At 42.9% G+C, this 27,283-nt stretch overlaps 1 protein-coding gene and 1 pseudogene across 6 annotated transcripts in view; one reads left to right on the top strand and one right to left on the bottom strand.

The window, feature by feature from the left end:
- Sipa1l1 (signal induced proliferation associated 1 like 1) overlaps positions 1–27,283 on the top strand; it is a 287,298-nt gene that overhangs the window by 98,882 nt on the left and 161,133 nt on the right. The window lies entirely within an intron of this gene.
- Positions 4,799–26,783, bottom strand: LOC130882258 (40S ribosomal protein S11-like; annotated as a pseudogene).

Below are 27,283 nucleotides of genomic sequence, written 5' to 3'. Positions count from 1 at the left end.
TATGTAGGGGAATGTCAGCCATGCTGAGTTTTTGATGCTTGAAGAACATTAAATGATACAGAAAGGTACATGCTTTGTGATGCTGAAGTACAGAACACACAGCTTATGTGCACGCCGTGATCCCAGTTCTTCAAAACAGCTTTCCGATGGCTCTGAGACCATATGTTGTACTTATTTTATTTTTGTTTTTGTTATTTATTTGAGTCAGGGTCTCTCTATGTAGCCCTAGTTGGCCTGGAATTTACTATGTAGACCAAGCTGGCTCTGAATTACTGAGATTCACCAGCCTTTGCCTCTGAGTGCAGGGATTAAAGGCTTGACTGTTGGGATTAAAGGCATGGGCTGTGCCGGACTGTGGCACCTATTTTAAATGTTCTAATTGCCACTTTAATTTAAATGGGTATTACTTTTCTTCTTTTTTTTTTCTAATGACTTCATTGTCTTTGTTATACTAATGGGTGGTTGAAAACTTTAAAAAGAGGCCTTTGAATTTGATTGTTGTAGAAGGTTGAGCTTAGAATGGCTAATCAAGACAACAAGAATAAAAACAAACAAATTATTCTTTTAGCCTTTGTAATTATTTGTGATTAAATATGTAAAGAAAATTACCTTTTAAAATTAAATGTAGATACAAAACATTATTTTTCATCTGTATTATAAGGGTATTATAACTTATAATGTATATATTATATATTTCTAAATTTAAAAGTAAATTTTTTTAACCAAATTTTTTTTTTTTATTGAAAAAAAAATTTTCCGCCTCCACCCCGCCTCCCATTTCCCTCCCTCTCCTCCTGCCCCTCTCCCCTCCCCCCACTCCTCTTCTCCTCCCTCTCCAGCCCCAAGAGCAGTCAGGGTTCCCTGCCCTGTGGAAAGTCCAAGGTCCTCCCCACTCCATCCAGGTCTAGGAAGGTGAACATCCAAACTGTCTAGGCTCCCACAAAGCCAGAACATGAAGTAGGATCAAAACTCCGTGCCATTGTCCTTGGCCTCTCATCAGCTCTCATTGTCCGCCATGTTCAGAGAGTCCGGTTTTATCCCATGCTTTTTCAGTCACAGTCCAGCTGGCCTTGGTGAGCTCCCAATTTAACCAAATTCTTATTGGACGTTTATAGTGGTTATTGATGGTCATAATAACCAAGAGAAATGGAGCGAAGTAGAAATATGTACACTGTAGAAGTAGACGTCCCAAACGATTTGTCTGTCCCCAGTTTTCTGATTCTCATTTTCCTGTTCTTTCTGTTCTTGTTACTTCCGGGCTTCTTATAGCAAGGTAGGTATGTAGAGAAGATGGCGGGAGTTGTCACCTGGTGGCAGTCTGTCATAGAGATGGGGTAATTGCGGGAGCTTCCTGAAGAAGAACATTTTGACAGCACTGGGGAGATGGCTGTGCAGCCAGAGTGGGGGGGGGGGGAAGAAGCTTGAGAACAGAAATCCTATCAGAGCTGGTTTCCAGAATGAGCTCATTTATTGGATAAGCTTTCTGCTGTAGTGGGAAATGAGAGGACCAGGACTAACACAGGTGCGCCTCCCCCTCACCACAGACCAGGGGCAATCAAGCATGGCTGTTGATGGCTTAGCCCAGCGCTCTGCTCTGGGCCCACACACGCATCGCCAATGGCCAAAGGCCTGGCAGAGATCAGCAGAAAGGACGGGTCTTGTGAATTCAGGCCGTGTTTGTGTCATGGACGTCAAACTGTCATGGGCCAGGAGCTGACTTTTTTAATATTAAGATGGCACCTCTTGGGCCTGTGCCCGAAGACGGGTTGCAGGTGGAGCACAGCCCCTGGCGAGTGTGTGGGACTGTTCTGTCCAGTGCAAAGGGACTCTCATTCCCCGGTTGCTTTCTGCCCACTGTAATATGCCACTCACGCAGCTCCCTATACAGATTTGAAGAGTATGTTAACTAGTTTTAATTAAAACTACAAAGGAGGACCGTGGAGTGAGCATAAAGTTGATAATGCAAACACAAATGAGCTGTAAAAATTGGGCAGAGCTGAGCCTTCTCCCAGGGTAAGCTTGTGTGAAGCATGGAGTTAACCAGGAAGTGAATTCTGCCTAAGAAAATCCAGTGCTGGGCCTGGAGAGCCAATTGAGCAGTTACCCCTGCAGAGGATCTGAGTTCAGTCACATGTGGGACAGCTCACTACCTGTAACTCCAGGGGACCAACACCTCCGGCTCTGCAGGAACCTGCACGCACCTGCACCTCTTTTCCCTCCCCACTAAGTCTTTCCTCGCCTCCTCACCTTTTTATTATTATTATGAATTTATTTTAAAAAGAGGACATCCAGTTAGCTGAGACGTGTAGACTGTGGTAAAGTAGTTTGCTTTCTAATTTTTCCTTTACTGATTTTACTGTTAGGATGGGAGGAAGACACAGCCTTTAAGGACCAGACTCTAAAAAGCCCCAGCTCTGCATCCAGTAGGCCTGGAGAGGGGCCTCTTTGGAGAGTGGTGTAGATCGGCTTGCCTTATTCTAGTCAAGGCGGGACTGTTAACTACTCACGTGTCCCTGTGCAGTTCTTAAGCCAGGTCCTGACTAAGAAGCAGCCATTCCTTATGTTTGTGACTAAACCATTGTCATAGAATTTGTGAGAATAGTGTCATGGGGAAACTTAGTGTGTTCTGCCTCCCTGATCTTGTTCTTGGTGGGAGCGCTGGGAAACGTGAAAGTGGTCACTTCAAAAGGTAGATGTTCCTCAGAGAATTAAAAAGGAGCCCAATAGCCATGTTTGAAGAGGAAGCTGGGAGCACCCTCATGGTCTGTAGGTTTTGGTATTGGAAACTTTTGGGAGAGAGAACAATGGGAGAAAAATAAGGTTACTCATAGCTGCTCCATTACAATAAAAGTTTTATTAAAAATGCTTTGCATAGTAACACATCCGTGGATATTTCCTTCAGGTGCGTGGTGTATATATATGATGTGCTTGAAAAGGCCAAAGAACAGACTAAAGGCAAGCTGAGACAGTTCCTTTGCCACGATTTTACTGGTCATTACTGGTTTTGCCTGAAAAAGTAAAAGATAATTCAGTAACTGGTACTTTATAGAAGTGGTAGGCTAATAATATTTTGGCAGACTGCAGAGAGCTGTTTTAGGAACCAATTTTAGAAGCCAACTCCCAATGTAGAATGGGAATTGGTTTCTGTCCCACCTTGGAGGTAGCATGGTGAACTTGGGCATGCGTGTGGCTGCATGTTGAGGACGGGGAGTTGTGTAAAGTCCTTAGGGGACACAGGTGGATGACTTCTAGTGACCAGTGCTGGATGTCTCTGAGCCCCTGCATCTGGGTTCCTGCTTGTAGCATCAGCCCAAGGCCAGAGCCGGGTCCATGGCTACTGTGGATCCTGTTGACCGTCGGATGCTTGCTAATCAGCAGCCGGATTTTGTGGGTGAGCAGCTGGCTTGGTAGAGAAATGATCTGAAGATACCTGTTAAAGTATTTCATAAGTTACCTTGCTCTAGTAACACTTTGTTAGTACATTTTACGTTAACCTAGAGTCGGTTTCTGTGGCAAAACACAGTACAGTGTTTGTATCAGTTCATTTGATATGTATCATGTTGGTTTAAAAAAAAATGAACATGAAATATAGTTATTCTTTTCCTTTGATGCATAGTCCATGAATTACATGTGTGATTGTGGGACAGTCCTTGACCCTCCCCGGCTCCAGGTCTGTGGGTATCCATTCCCTGTCCCGCAGCACCCACTGCTGATCCCGTTTTCTTCCCCGTACTTTCCCTTTAGGAGGGTTCATTGTGTGGATCAGCGTGGGAAGCAGCTTTCTTTTGTTTTTAACGTATGAGAGTCCCCTGAGTGATGAGGTTGCTGGCTTCTCACAGTGTCGATCCCCGTTGTCATGTGCTGAGGGGTGCTCAATAGCAGCTCACTGAGGGGCATTTGGGGTGTTGCAGTTTTTGAGTTTAACAAATCAGTTTATTATGAACATTTGTGCATAAGTCTTTATATAGAGCTATACTTTTTCATTTCTATTGGATAATTGCCCAGAAGTGGGATTATCAGACTATGCTGTGGGTATACAGTTTATTATTGAAGATGAATTCTTACATGTTGCTCAGGTTGGCCTCATCTTTTTGACTGAAGTGATTCTCCTTTCTCTTCCTTCCACATAGTTTGGAAAATAGGTATATGTACCATTTTTACCTACATTTAACACTTTAGGACTTTGCACACGCACCCTGTTTTCCAGAGTGGCCACGCCATTGTGCATATTCATTCACATAACAGCGTGCATGAGCTGCAGCCACTCGGCATCCTCATTGGCATGTGGCCTCGCCAGAGTTTTGCCATTTAGCTGTGTTAGTGGACATGTAATGATGTCTTAGTTCCCCGAGGGCTGATGGGTGGACACTTTGCTTCACAGTCTGCTTGCTGTTTATATATGTCCTTTGCTGTAAAGTGTGTCATTGTATTTCCTTTGCCCAGTTTATAATTAATTTGTTACATTTCTTGTTGAGTTTTCAGAGAACTTCTTTTAAATTTTTATCTATTGTGTTTGTGCATGTGTACATGTGCATGTATGCTGTGTTTGGTGGGGAAGGTGTCTTGTGTGTCACAGCTAACATGTGGAGGTCATAGGACAAGAATGTAGGGTTGGCGCTCTCGTTGCATCTTTCCCTGGGGCTGGCTCACCAGAGGACTTTTAAAAACAAGTCCTGAGTGCTTTATTCTATATGATTGCATATATTTTTTCTAGTGTTCATTTTTTCATACTCTTTTTTTTTTTTTTCTGGTGAACCAGAAAATAACTTTATTTGTTCTAGGGAGCTGGCCAGCACTCTCAGAACTTCTGAAACTTTTTCTTGGTGCCAGCAGCCTTAGTGACCTTGAGCACATTGAAACGCAGTCTTGCTCAGGGGCCTGCACTCTCCCACAGTGACAGTGTTGCCGATCTGTACATCCCTGAAATGGGGACAGGTGCACAGACATGTTCTTGTGGCGTTTCTCAAAGCCACTGTACTTTCGGATGTAATGAAGATAGTCCCCGCAGATGACAATGGTCCTCTGCATCTTCATCTTGGTCATGACACTGGACAGGATCCGACCTCAGATGGAGACGTTGCCAGTGAACGGGCATTTCTTGTCAATGTAGGTGCCCTCGATGGCCTCCTTACGTGTCTTGGGTGTCTTGAAGCCTAGACCGATGTTTTTGTAGTACCCAAGGAGTTTTCCTTGCCAGTTTCTCCAAGCAGAACATGCTTCTTGTTTTGAAAGATTGTGGGCTGCTTTTGGTGAGCACGTTCAGTCTGAGTGTGCTCCGTCTTCCTGGCAGCCTGAGGAAAAGAGAGCTACATAATCTTTTTTAGGGGGTTGGATGGGCTTTGGTTTTCTGAAACAGGGTCTTACTATGTAGCTCTGGCTGTCATGGAACTCACTGTAGACCAGGCTGACCTTGAGACCTTGAATTTACAGAGAACCACCTTCCTCCCAAATGCTGGGATTAAAGTCATGTTTATATTTATATTATAAAAGTACAGCACACACCCAGCTATATTTTTGCATATTCTTAATAGTATCTTTTTGTTTTTGAGAGAGGAAGTTTGAAGAAGTATGATTTGGTCCTCCCCAACTCCTTTTTAAAGACTTGTTTTGGGGATAAATGTCCAGAAAATTCTTTGGGTTATTATTACAAGGTTATGAAATTTTGCCTTTATATTTTCTTCAGGAACTTTCATAGTTTTACAGCTTACGACTTGGTATAAATAATGATTTACTTTGGTTTTAATGCTGACATAAGATCAAGGTTCCCTTCCTTAGTCGGTGTCTGAGGACTGTCTTGCTGTGTGTTGAGAAGGCGGTTGTTCTCTGGAATCGCCTTCGAATCTGGCTTTGGTTGTCGCTGTGACAAAACGCCTGTGTGAGGCAATGTGAGGACGGGAAGGTTTACTTGGCTCTTGGAGAGGATGCAGCGCCCTGTGGTGCAGACGGCTTGGGGCACTGCAGAGTCTCCCCTCCTCACCTGGGGAACAGGCTGTACAAAGCAGACAGGAAGTAGGCCTTGGCTCTATATCCTCAGGGCCCACCTTCCTCAGCTACCCACTTGCCCCAGTGAGGCAAGGTTCCACAACATTCCAAGGAAGTGATGCCAGGTGGGGGCCAAGTGTTCAAATCTGTGAGCCTATAGGGAGGGATGTTCATTTTCCAGTCTACAGTGGTAATCTCAAGGACAGTCAGTTGACTAGGGGCTTCCCTGGTCTCCTTCCCAGCCTCCAGTATGGAGCTTTAAAATGGGACAGGTTGTTTCCTGTGACTGCTCAAGGAAGGGAGGACAAGGAAGAAAGCCAACCGTGGTTTGCTCCTGTTGAGGTGTCAGAAAGTTCCTGTTTCTCAGAGCTGTAGGTAACCCTGGTTGCTACTGCCTGCCACACTGTGAGAGTGCTTCGTCCTGGGAAGGGAAGCTTCCCCAGCTAGAGCTTGGAGGGTTTTGTTTGCTCTCTCTGGCCTCCTGTCTGGGTCAGGCCTTATGTCTGCGGGGCAAAATGGGGCCCCTGCTTCTGTGGTCTTTGTGTCTGCTGAACCATTGCAGTGTGTTGCAGAGCCCTCAAAAAGCTGCCTCACAAACAGTGGTGGCGCACACGTTTAATCCCGGCTCTCAGGAGGCAGAGGCAGGCGGACCTCTGTGAGTTCAGGGCCAGCCTGGTCTACAGAGTGAGTTCCAAGATAGCCAGGACTGTTAAACAGAGAAACCCTGTCTGGGGGGAAAAAGAGAAAGAAGAAGGTACCTTGTGAGTTATATTATGGTTATGGCTGCCCCTGGGGGAAGAATGGACAGTGTGTGGCTTTTTCATCTTGCCCTAGAATCAAAACCTAGTGTAATTATAAATGCAAAATTTGGAGTTGTGTTTGGGCTGAGTTGTAGAGATCCTGAAATAATAGGCAATCTGTGCAGAGTTGTTTCACTTAGACCAAAATAAATAAAAATTTATATATATATATATATATAATTTATTTTAAAAAGGCATAGTCTTGGCTGGGTCGATTGGCATAGTACAAGAAATGAACCATGGGGGAAGTTGCCACTCTCGTGAAATTCCATAGTAGAATTCCAGTCTTGTCTTCTTGTTCGAACAAGGGGCAGTTTAAGAGAGCCGTTGGAAGATCGTTTGTGAATGCCCATTCTCATCTGACTTGTGCAGAAATCTGTCTGGATTGCTGCATCCTTTGTCCTTTTCTCACCCTTGGCATATTAAGAGCGGCTTGGCTTCTGACACTTAAATATTTAGTTGAGTTGCATCTGTGCCATGAGCTGATTGTTGTCTTTCTAACCCCCTTTGTCTAAGCTAAAACGAGGATTTGAGAACACAGGGAGATCTAGAAAGGAGAGGGTATGGATGAGCCCCTCATTCTCCCAGGACCTTTAAAAGTCGTGGAATATTATTATCCACACAGCTGGTGAAAAACAAATACAGTTCAGTGGATTCCTAGTAGAAGCAGCTCCATGGTCTAGAAATTAACCAATTTATTTTAGGTTATTGTCTATCAGTAGAAAGCCATTAAAAATTAGTATGGAGGGAATTTTATATAGTTGATCATTAGTCTCTTGAATTCAATCTCAGGAGGCCACGTTAATAGAGTCACAGCAGGGTATAAGAACAGATAGCTAGGAAGGCCTAATATAAAGTAATTAAGAGTAACTCACTTGGCATTTAAATGATAGAAAATGAGAGTAAAACATACATATGGAAGGTGCTGGCCATGCTGCACTGTCTTTAGAGATACTACATGGTAATGAGTTGCATTCCCATTGTTTGCTATGCTTTTGTTCTTTAAGACTAATTGTAGGAACATTTGTGGAGCACAAGTCACCTTCATGTGCCAAGTGCCTTACATAGTCTGTCCCGTGACGTGTTGACAAGAATCCTGAGGCTGGCTTGATGAGTGGGGAGCAAGTGGCATAAAAGAGGTCACATTGTCTGACTCCAGGCACTTCGCCCTTACCTGGTTAGCCTAATATTCCCCAGTTGATAACTGATGGTAGAATGCTGGCCTAGTGTGCTGGCTAGATTGTGTCACTTGACACAAGCTTGTGTCATTTGGGAAAAGGGACTCTCAGTTGAGAAGATGTTCACATATAGGAAAGCCTCTCAGGAGTTTCCTTGATAAATGATTGATGTGGGAGGTCCCAGCCCATTGTGGGTGGTGCCACCCCCGTACAGGTGGTCCAGAATTGTGTAAGAAAAGCTGAGAAAACCATGAGGAGCCAGCCAGTAAGCAGCACTCCCCCATAGCTTCTCCTTCAGTTCTTACCCTTACTTCTTGAGTGACAGATTGGGACCTGAGAGGTGTACAATGGAATAAACCTTTTCCTCCCCAAGTCGCTGCTGTTCTGGTGTTTATCATAGCAATAGAGATCCCACCTAAGACACTGTCCATGTACAAGGGTGGGTTTGATACCCAGCACAACAAATGAGCTAACAAACCTCCATGAAAAAAATCCAAACCACACAGAACCTTCTGGAAAATCTACTGCCATTGAATTGAGTTAAATTCTGATAGAGAGGAAATTGTAAAGATCACATTAAATATTAAGTATTAATTGTGCATTAAAATATAGCTGAGGTGTATTGTGACTATGTATGTCAAAGCTGGGAAAGATAAGTGCTAGATTTAATTATTGTTCATTTTGAACCAGACCAGGGTGGGGAAGAAAGCCTGTTTTAGGATTTATTATCCTGAGAGCATTTGTTCTGCCAGTTTGTCCCATGTGTGCTTGAGGTGCGTCATCGAAAGCACCCTTCAGTGGCATTGGCTGAAGTGAGTCATTAATCCAGTGCCAGAGGATCAAATCCAAAGGAAGACTTAGATAGGACTAGGTTCAGGAAGAGAGGAATTTGCTTGTTTCCACAGGAACAACTTAGAGTCCTGATGGGGTTAACCTCTTAGCCCCTCCAGATGGTCTGATAGAGAGGATCCTTGTTCGGATTTAGAAGAGATGGGTCCTCCTCTGCATCCTTTTCCCTCTCTCCCAGTTAATGGCAATCAGAGATATATACTTGTAAGAGAGTAGGGCCCTGCAGGAATTGAGGAATGGCGCTAACGTCCTGTGCAGACGGATATTTGTGCCTGGAGGCTCATGTTTATACAATCTTTCTTTGTGAGTCTCCAGGCAGCAGCCAACACAGAACCATCCCAGACAACTTGTGTGGTATTTTTCCCTTTGAGGAACACAGTGTTGGCTAAGCACAGAAAAGATGTTTTCACTGTGTCCACAGAACAAACGACTGGGTAGAGTTGTTGGCCAAGGACATACCGTAGTGTTTGGAGGTAAAACTCTTAAAAGTGGTCAAATTTAAAGACGATTAGAATGAATTATAATTAATTTTGGGACAGGGTCTTATTCAGTAATCCAGACTGACTTTGAAATCAATATGTAGTCCAGACTAGCTTTGAGCTCACAGCTGTTCTCTTGCCTCAGCCTCTCAAATGCTGGGATTGAAGACATGAACCTGAAATATTCTTCACCTAAGCCTAAATATTTCTTTTTGATAGAAATCGTGTAAAGACTTGTGAGTAGTTTTGTTTACACAACAGTTGATTATGAAAGGCATTTGAGTGTGAAGCTGGTCGTTTGGAGCGTGCTTTGCGGTATTTTCGGATGCAGTCGCCATGGTTCTTAGTGAAAATGCCTCCCATTTCACTGTTTGCAGCATTTGTGCTTTGTGCAGATTTATAAATGGACAGTTTGATTCTGTTTCTGCTGAAGTCATGGATGACTACTGGGGGATTGCTTCTATGCAGAACTCTGGACGTCAAAGAAGCCTAGCAATTGCAATGGTAATAGCTAGAGAGAGCCTGAGACGGGAGTTCTGCTTCTGTGGCCTTACTTGGCTTTCCAGGACTCTGGGTTAGTAACCTGCCCCATTGCTTATTTTCCACATCATCACCAGAATTTCTGAATGTATGTCTAGCTATGTTTATTTATAAGGCTTCTCACAATTCATAGGTCATGTACATGGTCTCAAATCCTGTGGTGGGAACCTTCCTAGTCTGGGCAGCCATTGTATGTCACCTTGGTGCCTCTAGAGTTCTGCCCCCTTCTCAGATCAGGGACTTGTGCTATCCTTGTCTGGGCACCTCAGGCCCTGTACAGAACCTTGTGCCTCAGTGTTTGGCAGTGCAGTGCAGACTGGGTGCTGACGTAGCCATTCGAGGCACTGCAATTTCAAGGCAGGAGCTGGGAGACCTCTTCGGTTACCCAGAAATTGTGTGGTTATATCAATTTTTTTTAATGCTTTTTACATTATCTTTGACATGCAAATACTAGTCAAATACTCAGTCTTTTTAGTAATAAGCATCAAAATAACAACTACAGTATGCACATTCTTTGTCAAATTATTTGATCATCTGTAGGTTAGCTTTGATTTTCCAGCAGTTGCTGGCTGGAAATGGCCGCACTCTTCACTTGTCCTTCAGGACCTGGGGCTGGCAGGACAGGAAGGGCAGTCTGCACACAGCCCTGTCTGGGTGTGCTGGGATGAGAATCTTAGTTTGAATCTGGGTGTGTGGTCCAGCTCAGCGGAACACTTTGCTGCACTGTTGCTTTGCTCTTCCTGTGTGATAGGACTTGCCTCGCAGCAGGAGGCCTTGATGGCTGACTTGTTAGAGTGCAGCAGTTTGGAAACTGTGAGGAATGGTGTGTGTGTGTGTGTGTGTGTGTGTGTGTGTGTGTGTGAAGATAGAAGTGGAAATAGAATTGTTTCTCTTAGCATCCACTTGGATTTTATTCATACATAGACAAGTCTGTACATTGAGTTAAAGTGGAGTGATTCTGACTTTCCTTTTCTTCAGTCTGTGAATGTCTGGTTCTGCTCATGATCTCTAGGAATTATGATACAGTCATAAGCAGTGTTGGGATGCTTGGTTCTTGGGGGAGTAAGCGATAGAACAGGGGTATTTCTGCAGAAACAAAGGAAAACCATGTCTTATGTCAGATGAGTTGCTCTAAAGTAGGCATAGCTTTTAATACATTAAACGCCAGGGTTACAGAGTGGAGCTAAGAATGCTGTCGCATTTAAATCTCTGATTGTGAGATAAAATAGTGGCAGCCCAGTTTACACACTCGACCCCCAACTTGACCCTTACCTAACCTCTGCCTGGCTTGTAAACCAGGAAGAGGCCTTGTGTAACTAGCTTGTGTTAGCATGCTGTTGATGTTTAACCATCCTTTCCCCTGTGCCCTGCCTAGCTGGCCTCTCTCCAGGGATCCATGGCACTCTCCTACCCTCTAGCTTCCAGATCGGATCACTTGTTTCCTGCCTACAGAAGACACCATTAAAGCGTACTGTGATTTCAAAGGCTAAGACTCATAAATGGATATGTGACAGAAAAAGACCAATCAGGAACTCGGTGCTAGTGCTGCTTCTGTGTTTACAACCACATTTACCAAGCATCCTGAGCACTTTTAAATGTTCTTCAGTACCTACAGTGAAGCTTGTGTGTGACGAGCGGGAACAGGTATCGTTTGCACAGGGCTTGAGTTGTATAAATTAAATGTCTGTTGGGAAACTGTTTATGGGTGGTGGTTCCACCAGGTCTAGAGAGGGACGCTGGCTGCCAGCATCCCTAGAGTGAGGACACACTTGGAGCTCCAGCCTAGATGTCTGCAAGACCAGGACCAGGACTGGGGCCGGAAGGGCCACTCTGAATGTCTTGCCCATTTACTTGAAATTCCTTGACCATCCCTGACTTAAGAGGATCAGATGTAGTGCTTGAGTGGGCATGTAGCCAGCCCAAATAAAATCTTACTTCTATTACAAAAGGAGAGGGGAAGCCAGACTTGAAATGTTGACTCTCTGCCATCATACACAAACTTATTTTTAAGCCATGAATCTGCCCAACAATCTTTCCAAAATTTAGAGGGAACTAATGTTATTTAGGGAATTAAATTATTTTTCCATTCCAACCCCCTTCTTTCTTTCTTTTTTCTTTTCTTTTTTTTTTTTTGACAGTCTCTTTGTGTAGACCAGGCTGGCCTATAAATCACAGAGACCTGCCTGCCTCTGCTTCCTAAAGTGCCAGGATTAAAGGTGTGTACCCCTTTACCCAATGATTTAGGAGAATTAAAAACAAAACAAAACTGTCCTTTTGTAAAAAATGTTAATGCACATTTATTCTTCACTAATCAATACTTGGTTAAAATGGTATTGGCGAGCTGGACTTAGAGTAAAATTGATATGAGGTGTGACAGGTTCCATCATGCTTTGGGAGCAAAGGTGCATAGAGAAGTGTTCCTGCTGAGCCTCCTGCAGTAAATGCGGCCCCCGTCCCCTGCACTGCAGCAGGCGTGTGCACAGGCTCTGGCACCGTTGATCAGCACCGTTGTCTGTATGGCCTCTAGAATTTCTGTCTGGTAAGTCCTCTGGAAGGAAAGGTCTGCTTGTCCCCTAACCCCTCCAGCTTTCTCTCTCCCTCTCTCAGTCCTTTCACTGTGATGTTGTCTTTCACCAGGTTGCTCCCTTGCCACTGGCCCCATGGGCTGGCTCTTGCTGTTACAGTGTTCTCTGACCTCTGTTTAGTGCATCGCAGAGAGGAAGCAGAGGGTTCGCCTGAGGGAATGAGAGCACTCCAGGCCGTGCTTGCTTTGGCTCCGGAAGCATGTTTTCTTCACACCGTGCTGTCATTAAGTCAGTGCTCTTTGCTTTGGTACAGCCCTGGCATTGCTACACGTGGTCAGAGTGGTCCTTGGCAGTTCTCCTGTGTGTAGTTCACATGTGTGTAGTGTGTATACTAACTAGCATGTGTATAGTGAATAAGTGGATGAGCAGGGGGAGGAGAAAGAAAGACTATGATTTTCTAGTGTCCACTTTGACCTGCTCAGGCCTTGAGGACACAAGATGCTAGGATCTAAAGAGTCAGTTTTCCACTGTGCTTTTTACACAGAAGGAGCCTGAACCTCATGTATACTACTTGGCACACTTTGGTGTGGTAGCCTTCATCTTTGACTGGGGGATTGCTCCAGGTTGTTCATTGAATACCTGATTCTTGTTGGCTTCTATGTTCTGGAGCTGCAAAGTAGAAAGGAGTAGGCTCTGCCTTAAGTTTTCCTAGAATCAGGGTGGGGATACCCATGTACACCCCATCCTCAGTGTTTAAGTGTTGAAGAGATTGACCAAGAGTTAGGGCAGAGGAGGTCGTTAGGCCTTGTGTCCTTCTTAAAAACATTATATTTCCTTTCTGGCAGGTACGCGCTGATCCTTCAGCCTGTTCTCTCTGAACAGTAGGCATGGCTGTAAGACCCCTTGGGAGGCAGTGCTGAGGTCTTACAGCAGGCACAGTGGGCAGGCTCCAGGCTGATTTTCTTTTATTTATTTATTTATTTATTTATTTATTTATTTATTTATTTATTTAAGAATTCTGCCTCCTCCCCACCCCCACCTCCCATTTCCCTCCCCCAGTCAAGTCCCCCTCCCTCGTCAGCCCTAAGAGCAATCAGGGTTCCCTGCCCTGTGGGAAGTCCAAAGACCATCCACCTCCATCCTGGTCTAGTAAGAGGAGTATCCAAACTGCCTAGGCTCCCACAAAGCCAAACTTTCCCAACCTAAAGAAAGATATTCCTTTGAATATTCAAGAAGCATACAGAACACCAAACAGACTGGATCCAGGCTGATTTTCATGTTGACATCAGCATTAGGGGATTGTGTGGCGTAGGCTACCACAGCATCTGTATATTCCAAGGTGGAAGGAGCAAAGGATGGACTCTGAGCAGTCGTTCCCTTTATGCCATCTTTCCTAAGACAGCTTGTTTTTACCAGCCAGAGCTAAGTGTTGACTCATAGAGCTTCAAGGGAAGCTCCAACAGGTTGTTACAAAGTCATGTGTCTTGCTTCCTGTGGAAGAGCTGATAGTTCACTTGGCAACTAAAGGAAGTGGAGTGTGGGTACTGGATAAACAGTAAGTAGTCTCAGACACTGCTCACTAACTGTTGGTGAATGAGTGTGAACGAGTGTGCGAAGAGGGAGCAAACTAGTCAGGGTAGAGTCCAGGCATTTGGTGCCGATGCTGTGTTATGGTCTAAGGGTTTTGCCTTTGTTTGATTTTGCACTGCTGGGAATCAAACTGTAAGTCTTCACCAATTAGCTACATTTTCAGCCCTCTCCTTATGACATGGGATTTCCTTGTAGCTCAGGTTGGTTTGAATCCTAAGCTCTTCCTGTTTCAGCCTCTTCTGTGCTGGGATTACATGTGAGTGCCACTACATTTGGTACTCCATGGTTTTTGAGTCTTGAAATCAGGGTGCTCTTTTAGGTACCTGAAAAACAAAATAGCTGGTATTGCTCTGAATCATATTAGCACATCTCTAAATCCATAGATTAGACCAGACTTACAGGTTGAGAGACAATGGACTTCTTAATGTGCACACATAGTTCTGATATTTTTTGTTTCATCACTGACTGGTCAAATTTATCTAAATAGTTTTACTGAGTTACTGTTATTTTGGTTTCTAGGAGTCAATGTATAATTTATCTTCTGTGTTTATAGATTTTTTTTAGAGATGTGTTTTTCTTTTCTCACCTCTGTTCTGTGGGGACTTTGCTAACTTGTATATTGAAGTCAGTGTACTTGTACTATTGGAAAAAGAGCTTGATGAAACGGTTGATACAGGTCTGTAATCCTAGCATTTGATGAGTAAAGTAGGGACATGGTGAGTTCTCAGCCAGTCTAGGCTGCATAGGGAGAGCCAGTCTCTTTGGGTCTCTTTAAATAAGATTAAAGAAAAGTTATTCTCAGGACTTTTAAGGCTTTGAAGGCCATAATTACTTAGCAGATGTATAACAGGAAATTCATGGTTCTTCACATCTTCTCACCTCTGAATAGAGGTCATAAGAAAACTGGCTTCATTGTGTGAGAGGCTGTTTTGGTCAGGATAGCCCTGTGAACTTATACTCTGGAGAGAGCATTTCCTGTGAGGCAACCTAAATAAGTTTTTGTTGGCATATCTTGGGGTAGCCGTGTGCCTTGCACAGCACTGAGTCCACTCATGACTTCATTCTGTTATGCTGAGCAATCGGAAATGAGTTTCCCCAAAGCACCCTCAAGTGAAGAAAGGCCCCTTGTGTTTGTGATGGGAAGGGCATTCCAGGACCCCTCCGCTGCAGGATGGCTGGCTTCCCAGATGCCTCCTTGCCTTGTGGAGGACACCAGTTGCAAAGAGAAGGCTTTGTCTGTTGTATATAAAACCAATGTTGTTTAGGCTTTGCTCAAGCAACTTCAGTTGCTTAAGAGCCCGGTGAGACATTCTTCACCAGTTAATAATTTAAATGAAGGTCAAATTTAGAACCCAACTTACATTAGTTTAAAAATAGCCATTGCCTTAGAAAGCTGATATGGCACATTGGGGGCCTGAGGATCTAAAAGATAAATTCAATTACATAGGTCTGTAGTAGACTTTCAAAGGCAGTGAGCACTTGAGACGGTATGAACCCGCATGGAAGCCATCCAACTTAGTTGGGACTTGGGACCCAGTGTCTGGCATGTACATCGTTTTGTTTTGTTTTTTTAAGTTCATTAGAGAATAGAATCCGATTCTTGTGTAGTAATTTTATTGACTATTTTATAGACTGCTGAGGAAGTATTAGAGAACATAGGGACTGAAGGTTAGTTTCATGTTTATGCAGTCATTGCACAGCTGTGCTTTGTGGTTTATTTAGAAAGTCAGAATTTTCCTTAGATGACAGTGAAGAGAAATAGAAGTTCTTTCCTGAGGCTGGAAGTCAGCTACCAAGTCCTGTAACTTGACATGATACGTTTGTGCAAGTGTATAGACACAGATGGTTCTCTCAGGCCCCGTTTGTTGCATGTTTATGTCCCTATCATACAATGTAATGTATAAAATGTTGGCCTTGATTGAGTGCTTTTTAATTATCAGATAAATAAGCATACTTTGCTCTTGCATTGATGTATTTGAATTATTGCTTTAAATTTTATGTGGAATTGGAAAAAAAATGGCTAAGCTTAAAGCAAATATTTGAATTAATTTTACTTGAGGAAAAAAAATCCACTTACAATCTGAAGTCGGCATTTTTTTTTCAAATGACTTAAAAATGTAAAAACACTGGGCTAAAGATCTGTTTCAGTGGTTAAGAGCACTGGATGTTCTTCCAGAGGACCCAGGTTCAATTCCCAGCACCCACATGGAGGCTTACAACTGACTGTAACTCAACTTCCAGGGCTCTGTGCCACTCTCTTCTGGCCTTCATAGGCACCAGGCATGCATTTGTGCACAGACATACATGGAGCAAAACACTTACAAACAAAGCAAAATGGGGAAAAATAAATAAAAACACATTTTAAAAATGTTATTTATGTGTATATGTGTATTGTCTGTGCGGCATGTGCATGTGATTGCAGGCAGGTACCATGGAGGTCAAAGGAGCCCCCGAAACTCCTGCTGCACTAGGCTGTGGGGTGCCTGTTGGGAATGGAAGTCAGGTCCTCTCCAAGAGCAGCAGTGCTCCTGAGTACTCCCCACTGTGCTCCTCCATGTTTGTTTTTAATATAGAAAAACTTGCATTAGTTTCTGGATCAGCTTTTGTTATAGTCATCATTCAGCTTTGTTGAATAGTTCCCTTGAGGCTGACATCTTTTAATAATGCTTGTGTTTGACATTATGCCTTTTTGATAGTTTCAGCCACAGTGAATCATATATTATTTTGCAACTCTACTGCATCTATAATGTTATTTTCTTTACAGCAAAACAAGTATCTTTTGAAAAGAAAAAATGTGGGGCAGTTTTAAGTGCATTTTATTTGTAAGAGGAATTATTGTTCATGTTGTTCCAGTAATTGGTCTGTGTCTGACATATGGCTGCTTTGAATATTTTTGGATTACATAACTTTGTCCTTAGGATAACTTCAAGATCACCATGCTGTACTAACTACAGTTGACTTGTCATACAATGACATTGAAGCAAGGGTGAAGGTGTCTGCAATTTTCTTATTTGTTGTGTATCTATTTAGACACTACTTCCTTGCAATAACCACTTTTCATTCATAAGATAAATACCAAATCTGTAAAAAGTAGTTTCCTTAAAAAGGTGGCTACCAGTATTAGCTACCCATGATAACTTATGCATCTTATAGGGAATATTTTCAGTTAATGGCTCAATAGGAGTGGAGGTGTTTATTGCTAATACAGAGGAATTAGCTTGTATAACTTATTTTTAATATTTCATTTTTTTTGTAGGTTAAGTTACTACCAGTATTAAACCCCCTGCTTACTCCTTTGAATCTAATCTCCCTTTGAGTGGGTAGAACATCCATGTTTAAAACCTAAAGGAAACCAAATCTACTTATTGGTGTATTTCTGACTGTTGGAAAGGTGTCAGTTACTAATTGGTTCTCAGCATTCAGTCTTGCTTCTGTTTCCCAGTGACACCTTCGTTACAACGGATACTTTCACAGACTGACTGCGCCTCTTAGAAACTGAGCTGTCTTTGGGTGCTCTCTAAAATTTGAGTGGCAGTTGGAGACAACTGTCTTGAGCTTTGTTTTGGTTTGACTTTTTCCTTGAGTCCTCCTGTATATGAGGCACCATCCTAAGATCTGGGAACATAGTGTTTCTCCAAATGATCTAACAGAATGTGTGGGTCAGTGGAAGATAAGAAGCAAATAGGGCTGCCGTGTGAAAGTTGCTGCCCATAGCAGGAAGCAGGGAGGATGGGTTTCCTTAGTAGTGTTGAAGCAACCTGATGATAGGTTCATTATTCAGTCACACTAGGGCTGGATCCAAGGTCTCATACATTCTGGGCCTGCTCTCACTGCTGAGCTATATCCTTAGCTGCTGATGCTTATTAAAAACCAAATTAAGAAATAAGCAAGATGAGCAACAGTAGACTACATTTCCAGAAACTGTGCATGGATGAAATTTTGAATGGTGAGCATTTGCTTGGTATTCTCACTGAGAATGTATTTGGGTTAGTGCCTCAGAATTTGGAAGATTTGCTCGATTGTCCTCCAGGCTTTTGGATCCTGTCAGTAATTTGAGATTTACTATTAGATGTAAAGAGGAGCCTGGAATAGCTTTAGTAAGTACATACAACAAAGTGACAGGGAGACCAGGGATGGTCCTTTACTGCTGTTTGCTCTGGGGCATTGAGGACTTGGTTACCATTTTGGTGCATTTTAGCACTCTACCCTCACTAGAGCAGTACTGTTTTACCCTCCACTGCATGCCCTTAACCTTGAACAGATCTTGATGTGGAGGAGATGCTCCTGAGCTTGTGTGGAGACCTCGCTTCTGTCCCTACCCCGAGGAGAAGAAGCAAGGACTGACTGTGTTCTCAGGCATAGGCACTGCCTCTCACTCTTGACACAAGGTCTTTGTCTGGACCTTCGGGAAGCACTGGCCACCACACTCAGGGCTGAAGTGTAAAGACGTAGTATGTTAGCGTAGATTTTCCTGTTAGCAGCCTGACGGCAGGGCTGCAGAAAGGGTTTGGCAAAGGCAGCAAGTGTAGATCCCCTGAAGTTTCAAGGGAGGTGGGGCAGGAGAGAATGTGTTAACATAATGTTGGTTTTATTAGTTTAGGAGTTTTAAGTTTCAATATAACTCTGCCTTCCCAGCAGTATAAAAGATCATCTGGTGATTTATGAGGGGGAGTGGATTGCTGTTAGCAGGCCACATTCTTAAGTGTGTTCCTCTTATTTACCATCTATCATTGGGAGCCCTGGGCAGAGCTGCTGAGGTGTATGGCCATTGTTGAGATGGACAGTCCTGGGCAGAGCTGTTGAGGTGTATGGCCATTGTTGAGATGGGCAGTCCTGGGCAGAGCTGCTGAGGTGTATGGCCATTGTTGAGATGGGCAGGCCTTATCCTTGGATGTGGATGTTGCTCATACGAGCTCCAAGTATAAATTATTTCTATTCTGTAGACTTGCAAACTGTGTTAGGACATTCCAGTATTATCTCCTTGATGTTCTAGAAGTTCTGAAGGGCTGTCTTCCGGGTGGAGTATGTAAGGAACTATAATAGCGTTAATGTTGTGACCCGAACCTGGGTCGTTGCCAAGCTGTGCTGTTTTGCTGCTTGTGGCTCCTGAATTTCAAAACTGATTATCTGTTCTGTCAGTGGGTCCAGGACAGGCTTCCTGGATACCCGGGAAAGGCTTCCTACTCATTTCCTTTTCTCCTTAGGTTTCTTGCACACGTGGGTTTTGTTTGTCCTTGTTGGATTTCTCCTGATCCCTCTAAGATGTGCACCCACTGGACTTGTTCCTTCGGCCTCGTTGGGGAGATGCTGGCCTTGATCTAGTGCCTTGTTTGCCATTTGTTGCTTTCGGTTTCTCAGCAGGACTAGTAAAATAATTGAATGTGTGACTGTGAGGGCGACCCAGGGCATGGATTTACATGTCCCACTCCAGAAAATGTGCTCTGACAAGGTGTCACAGTGAAAGCAGTTCTTAAGATGAACAGTTGGATTGTTGCTTCACAGGACAGAGCAGCAACAGTTAATACACATCTTCCAAGCAACACTAATGACGGAAAGTTGAAACAATTGTATTCAAACTGATTAGGATACAATTACAATGTATATGCACTTGGAAAATGTGGTCAGATGTTTTAAGTGGAATGCTGCTAATTCTGCAAATGCTTTATTTCATCTATGGTGTATGTAGATTCTTCTTAGTTACTCTTTAAGGTAAAGAACTTTGCACTCTAGATAACTGGTGGTATTGACTGAAGAAAGCCCCTGTTTAATATTTACCGTACATCCAGCACACAGGTCCTTATTTAAATATGCGTTCTCTAACTCAATGATTTGCATAGTGTGGGCCATCTACAAAGCAGACCTCTCCTGGCAGGCAGCTTTCATATGCTCCTCTCCAATCTGGAGTCCTTTAGGGTTTTTTTTTTTTTTTTTTTTTGCCATCCTGTACTAACTGGTCCACTGTTGACTTGATGACACTTATAACGACAGTGGCCTTTGTCTGGTTCTTGATATTAGGTTTTCAGTCCTTTGCCGCTGACTTTGCTCTTGTAGATTTTTATGGCATTTCTCTTCATCAGATTGAGGAAGTTCCCTTTGATTGCTGTGGGTGAGAGTTTGTTTTAATTGAGAATATGTATGTTCACTCATCTGTATACATGTCTTCTTTGTGTGTAGGTGTGTGTGTGTTTGAAGGCAGAGTCAATGTTGAGTGCCTTTCTTGCTATTCTCCATCTTACTTTTGAGAAAAGGTCACCCAGTGAGTTTGAAACTCAGTGTTGGGTAGTTACATGCACATGCTACCACACCCAGTTTATATGGGCGCTGGGGATCTGAACTCAGGTCCTTGTGCTCATACAGCAAGCACTTTACCTACTGAGCCTTCAACCTAGCTCCAATTTTTAACTGTATAATTCTAAAAAGAGGGGGTTGTCTGTGTGCCTACCCCCGTGTGTGTGTGTGTGTGTGTGTGTGCGCGCGCGTGCACTATATTATTTCTTCATCTTGCTTTGGGATTGGGTGAAATTGAATTCATAGGGTGACTTGGAAGTGTTTTTTTCTAGAAGTTTGTGAAGTATTAGTTTGTTTCTTTTTTAACTGTGTAATGGAATTCTTCAATAAAGCCATCTGGGCCTGGGATTTTTCTGTGTGGAAAGATTTTTAATTACTAATTCAGTTTCTTTTTATAGACCTATTCATTTTCTCTCCCTGGAGCAGTGATGATTACTTTTTTATACCTTTCTCTGTGGGTTTGATTTCATTCCATTTGCCTCATGTGGTGGCTGCATGGTCTGCATGAGACTTGTCTCATCTGAAATCCGAGTGCAACACCGAGATCTCCTTGGTAAGGTGGAAAGCAGTCTAATCTGCCGTTGAGCGGCAGGGCCTTTGAGAGCCGATTCGGATTAGAAAAGGCTATCGTGGAGCCGGTTTGTAGGCTAGGGAGAAGCAGGGCATATCCCATGCCCTCCACAGCCTCACTCATGTCCGCCCCACCAGCGTCATGGACCTGTGTGACTGGTGATGGGAGAGGCTCCCGCAAGGTCTCAGGGCCTTTGTAACCTTTCTGTCAGGGCAACAGTAGATGTTCTTCTTCCCTGACTGACTTGGCTGATGGGTGGGGTTCTGTTTTGCTTCCTCCCCTAGATGCCTTGGTCTGCGAGTCCTGCTCTGCTGTTGGTGAACTGCCCTATAGCTGTCAGGTCAGAATGGCTGAGTGCTTGGACACAGTCCCCCATTTTGTCTTAAGTTTGGTCTGGTGGTTGTATCAGTTAAAGTGGACACTGAGGTCTTGAGTTACAAGTAAATTATCTCCCTCCTTTCAGATCCCCTGCTGTAGCTGTATTCCTTTGGAGTTTCGTCCCTGTTTGCAGTTGTTACATCTCCCTGGTGAACTGACCCTGCCATCTTCCTCCTTGTTGTCTAGTGGTTTCTCCCCGTTAGAATCTGTTTTGTCTAACAGCAGTGTAACAGCCCATACATACCCTGTGCCCACTATCTTTCTGTCAGTTCCTGCCTCTCTTACACAGTGTTGCCTGTGACACTTAGGGCCCAATGCCTGCTGAGCCCTGCTGAGTTCTTGAGCTAGCTACATCCAGCTGGCAATTGCTGGTCTGTACTTCCGGCTTCTTTTCTTTTGATATTGTTATTTAATGTAACAATTTAGAATGCTATAAATGAAGTCATCTAGTATATATATAATGAGACTGCCTTCTTCCTCTTACCTTGCCTTTGAGATTCATCCAAGTGATTGTGTGTATCAATATTGTTTTTCGTTTTATTGCTGGGCCTATTGTGAATGTACAGTTTGGATAGTTACCACTGAAGGACACTTGGGTTAGTTCCAATTTGGGGTGCTTATGACTGCCATAAACATTCAGGCAAGGAAGGCTTTTTTCCCCCAAACTTTTTCTCACTGCTCTGGGGTTTGAACCCTGGGTCTTGTCCATTCTAGGCAAGTGCGTGTTCTTTGAGCTTATTGACCACCTGCAGCCCTCTTGCTTTTGTTTCTCTAAGGAGATCAGCAGATGTGTGATTTTGAGTTCTGTATCACAGAAAACTGACAATCTTTTTTCAGGGATGTCCATGCCAAATGGTTCATGAGCGCCCCCCCCCCCCCATGTTTGAGAGCTCCTGACTGGTCATGCCCCATGTGCCCTGTGCTGTGTGCACCTACTGTGTTTGTTTGAGAGTCCCTGTTGCCTTCATTTAACCATCCTAGTAGGTACAGGACAGTGCCACCCCTTGGTTTTAATTTATGTTTCTCAATGACTTGTGATTTTGAAGGTCTTTCATATATTTTTTCATCATCCTTTTGTGTTTGGTGAAACTTTCTTTTTAGATTTAATGTGAAAAGTTTTTGAGAAATATTATTGAAGCTCCTGGGATGTAGTTTATTGAGAGCAGAGGTCACTGCTGGGATTGTAATTGTGTGGATTGGGATGGCAGGACTGCTGATAGTTGGGGCTGCACCTGGCCTCTCTAGGTCAGGTTTCTGCTGTCTGTGTGAAATCCTGACACCGCTTTTATGAGGTGATCGTGAGTTAGCTTTCAGAACGGTTTGAGACTCATTGAGATGTCCTGAAGAACAGCCCAGGTGAAGTCCTCAAACTGTGAGACCCCTGGTGTGCTTCCCTGACCAGACCCTGCCACCGCCTGAGGCTGTGGGTCTGTAGCTGCCCAAGTGCTGTCTGAAGGACGAGTAAATGTCGCACGGCCTTACAGGACTAGTGTCCTTGAGAAGCATGTGGGTGCTGTCGAGTAACCCCAGACGTCAGGACTTTGATCTTTAGGGAATTTGTCTACCCACTGTTAAGTTTTGCCACAACCTCTCTCCGCTGTGATGAGGGGGTAGACTCTGCCAGTTGGCACTTTCCTGGTAAGTTACTTATTGAGAGTGCAAAAGGAAGCTGCTGTTTCGTGTGTTAAACTACAGCTTTTCAGTGCTCTGTAAGGTCGTATGCTAATTTTTGATGATATGATATGGCAAATTTTGTTGAAAAGCTTTTTATGAGCTGGGTGTGGTAGCACACACCTTTAATCCCAGCACTCAGGACAGAGGCAGGTGAATGTCTATGAGTTTAAGGACAGCCTAGTCTACATAGTGGGACCCTGTTTAAAAAAAAAGAAAAGCAAAGCCTTTTGAGTAATAGGGTACTTCCATACTCTTTAGAGGTTTCAGTGGAGAGGGTCTAGATGAATTATTAGCATTAATATAAAATATATGATAACAAATATATCACCAGATATTTGTGACAACAAGGAGTGTATTTGGTGTCATTATAACATATAAAGACGATCAAATCGTGGGGAGCCAGTTAATCCCACATTTGCTGTCAATTGACATAATTAGTATAAATGAAGTTTGTCTAGTGGCTTGGTGGACAGGAAGGGAAATGGTTTCTCTGTACATCCTGGTCAGGCTCATCACTCCAGTACTGACTGCTGAGTTCTGTCAGGGAGAGCTTGTCTACAAGTAACCGTAAGACTCTGAGTTAGCAGTTTGTTTCTCAAAGTTTTGTTCTCATCTCAGCTTGCAAACTGGGCCTGCAAGTCTTTCAGTGGTAATAGAAAAGTTTTGGCCCCCATTGCATTACCCTTAGCCTAGTTTTAGTTAGGAGATCTTAGGACCATAATTTGCTTTGGGGGGATCCTTTTTTCCTGTTTACTTGGATTCCTGAATTTCTTCATAATGAATGACAGAACTAGTTTTGAAGGATTTTGCTTAAAAGAAGTAGAAATGAAAATGTCAGTCACCACAGTGACAGCGTGAGGTATGCCCACCCAACACCAGGGATCTACTTCCTCTTCTCTTCACAATAGAAGAATTCCCAGGATTAAAACAAGTTTTTATTTATGCCTATATTAGTGTGTACATGTATATATGCCTTATGTGTATGTGTGCCTGTGGAGGCCTGAAGAGGATGTCAGATCCCCAAGAGTTGGTGTTATAGGCACTTGGGAACTGGACATGGGTGCTGGGGATTGAACTTGGATCCTCTGGAAGAGTAGCAATGCTCTTGACTACTGAGGAATCTCTCTAAAAAAAAAAAAACAACAACAACAACCATAGAAACAAAACCAACAGTTATCTGTGCTCTGTTTGTTTTGAATAAAAATATTCATATAGGTGCCATAGGTATAGCTCAGTGGTGCATAAACCTAACAGTCTTAGCATGATTGAAGCCTCGAGTTTAGTCCATAATGCTAAATAAACAAACTAAAAGTTTTGAGAAACACGTTGTATAGACTTGTGTAGAGTGGTTAGCTCCCTGCTGTGAACATTCTGTGTGTCACTGAGCTAGTCCAAAGAATCTGTGCATTTTGGTGTTGAAGGTGGAAACCAACACACAGGAAATGCTGGATCATCTCCTTCACCACCAGACTAGTTCATCCTCCAGCTGCAGCATTCTCATTTTACATAGGTGCTAGGATTTGAATTTCATTGAGATTAGCTAAATGAAGTTGGTAGATCTGATGGCATTAAGATTAAGAAGCTCTTCATTTAAGAAAAAAAGGTAATAGAGCTAAATCACAAACCATAATGGGAAGAGATATTTGCATGACTCATAGCCACAGTTTATAAAGACTGTGAAAAGATGGTGCTGCCGTAACTGCAGTGAGAGGTACAAAACTTGAATAAGCAGGCCACAGAAAGATGCTTGTTTGGCTCAGTCCAGAAACTTCTAAAGATGTCCTCGGAGTTATTTATTAGGGAAGTACAAATGACGGACACGACTATATAACATTATAGTCTTAACATGATAGCAAGTGGGATGGGCTACCTACCCAGGTGTGGAGGAAGTGAGATGGCCATTCATCCAGGTGTGGGCAGGTGAGACAGGCCACGTATGCAGGTGTGAAGCTGGTGAACTTAACAATGCATGTTGTTTCTGGAAGTAAAATTGGGCCAACCTTTGACTTAGCAGTTGTGCTTCCAGGGGTACAGATCCAACAGCAAGCTGCTCACATGTGCTCCAGGAGAACGTCCAGTTTCATGGCAGCATTTGTATGTTCAAGCTAAAAAGTAATAAACTGTTCATCAGTAGCACGGGGGAATTATACTTTGGTGTTTTAGTTATGACCTGATGTGAATGTTTTTTGTTTGTTTTGTGTTTTTCCCCCTCTTATGCTATACCTGGCCAGTTCAGAAATGGGCAGAAGCAGTTTGTGGTGCTGACAGTGTTAGTGGCCATCAGCTTTGGAGGTCACCAGGACCTTTTGAGGTGCCTGCAGTGCTGTTGTTAACTGAGTGGCAGTTACATGGTGGAACATTGGTGAAAACCCTTAAACAGATGTACTTAGTAGTTGTAGGCACTCATATGCATTTTTAACTTTATAAATCATTTTGAAAAGTCTGTTAATCTTGTTTCCCACTTGCACATCACGTCTTGGAACTCTAATGAACCACTGCAGTCTTTCAGTCTTGTCTCTAATTGGTGTTTAGAACCTTCCTACCTTCAGGGATTGATGCATGCATTTGACTATTTTGGCTTTACTATTCCAGAGATCTTGGTACTTTGAGTATTTTAACTTTGAATATTTTAAAGATCAGACAAAAATCATGGCTACTAAGCTGGGAATAAACTACCATGGTTTTATTAAATATAAAAGTCTGTTAGTGTAGAACAAATGTTTTGAAGAGCCAAAATAAAGCACCAGTAAGACCATATTATTAGTAAACTAGCCATTTCAGAGAAGATACTTTTCTCCTGGACTAGCACAAATCTAGCTAGAGTTAGTATATTTCATTAGTAACAGTAATTAGGATTTTGCTGTGCTCATGTCTTCATGAGGCACCCCCCCCCCCCCACCACCACATCCACATCTGCTTGTTCTTCAGATAGCATGGTTCTGTGGGCTTTAGTGTTCTTGAGGGCAGGGACTGTTCATTCATTTCTCCTTATATTAAATAGCTGGAAAATGTTGATTTCCTCCACTTCTTATAAACAAGACTTTGTGGTTAAGCACACACCAGAAAATTTAAATTTTACTGCATGCTTTTTTTCTCATGTAGGACAAAGTTGTAATTTATTATAAAATGATCTTGAAACTTTTAGCTATCGTGCCTCTGGCCTCCTTTCTTTGTCCATAATATATGTCAGTGTGATGAACTTTGTCTCAGTTTAGCTTCAGATGATGTATAGAATGTTAATTAGAAAGAGGAGCTCCAGACTTATACATACATTTGATAGACTAGCTGATTTTATCCTAAGAACAGTGTATGCAAAAATGAATTATAAAGCTATATAGCTAGAAGATTTTCTGATAATTTGTTAACTTGGCTTTGGTGTTGAACCCATGTGTATATACTGAGCGTTACTAAGTTTTATTGTTACTTGATCACACCTAGAAATTAGTTACAGGAGAGGGGGCATGGCAGTTTGAAAAGCTGATTCCATTGATTTGATGATGCAGTTTCTAACAGTCTTGGGGAGGAATATATTAAATTTATTAGTTGACAGTTTTATTTCCTTATTGCATTTTTTTCCTCATCCAAAGTTTTTTTTTAAAGAACAATAAGATCCAGAGTAAGTTTTAATACTGGAACACTCAGACTTCTGCCCTTGGAGTGAACATAGGGCTTGGTGTGGCTGTGTGAGGTTCTTGGGGTTTTGACAAAATGCCAGTACAGCCCTCAGCCCTTCTGAAGAACAGAGAGGAGCATGGTGTCATGGCTCTTGGAGGTGAGGCTCTTACCCTCAGACTTGAGAATGCTACTTTGATCTGGCTGCTCACCTGCAGTACACACACCTTTGACTTGGGTATTTCTAGAGTCTGCACATTATCCATGACCACTCCCACAACCACAGCTGATTCTTCCTCTCGGCCAGGAAGCTTCATCGTTCATCCAGGACAGGGACCAGCTGGTTGGTTAGTGCTACTCATAACGTCAGGGTGAAACCTGGACATCTTGACTAACAGCCTCAAGTAGATGTCCTGGTTCAGGGCTCCTTGCGCCCTGAATTTGTAAGATTTTAGATCAACTTAAGATTTACAAGGATGAAAAGATACTGATACATATTTTAAATTTCCCTGTCATAATTATGTAATTGATACATTTACCAAAAAAATGTATTTCATTTTGCTTACTATTTTTTTGAGACAAAAATATTCTGTAGCTCAGGCCTCAAACTTGTTATGTAGTCTAAGGTGACCTTAAACACCTAATCCTCTTGCCTCTACTTCTCAAGTGCTAGGATTATAGGTCTGTATCATTATTGCTGACAAACTTAATTTTTTTTAAAAAATCACATACTTTTACTTTATAAAAATTATTTACGTTTACTTTATGTGTTTGTGTGTGCCACATGGATGTATGTGTGTCATATGTGTTTCTGTGA

This window comes from Chionomys nivalis, chromosome 10, assembly GCF_950005125.1.
Source record: "Chionomys nivalis chromosome 10, mChiNiv1.1, whole genome shotgun sequence".
Taxonomy (NCBI): Eukaryota; Metazoa; Chordata; class Mammalia; order Rodentia; family Cricetidae; genus Chionomys; species Chionomys nivalis.
This window is presented reverse-complemented; position numbering and strand designations above follow the sequence as displayed.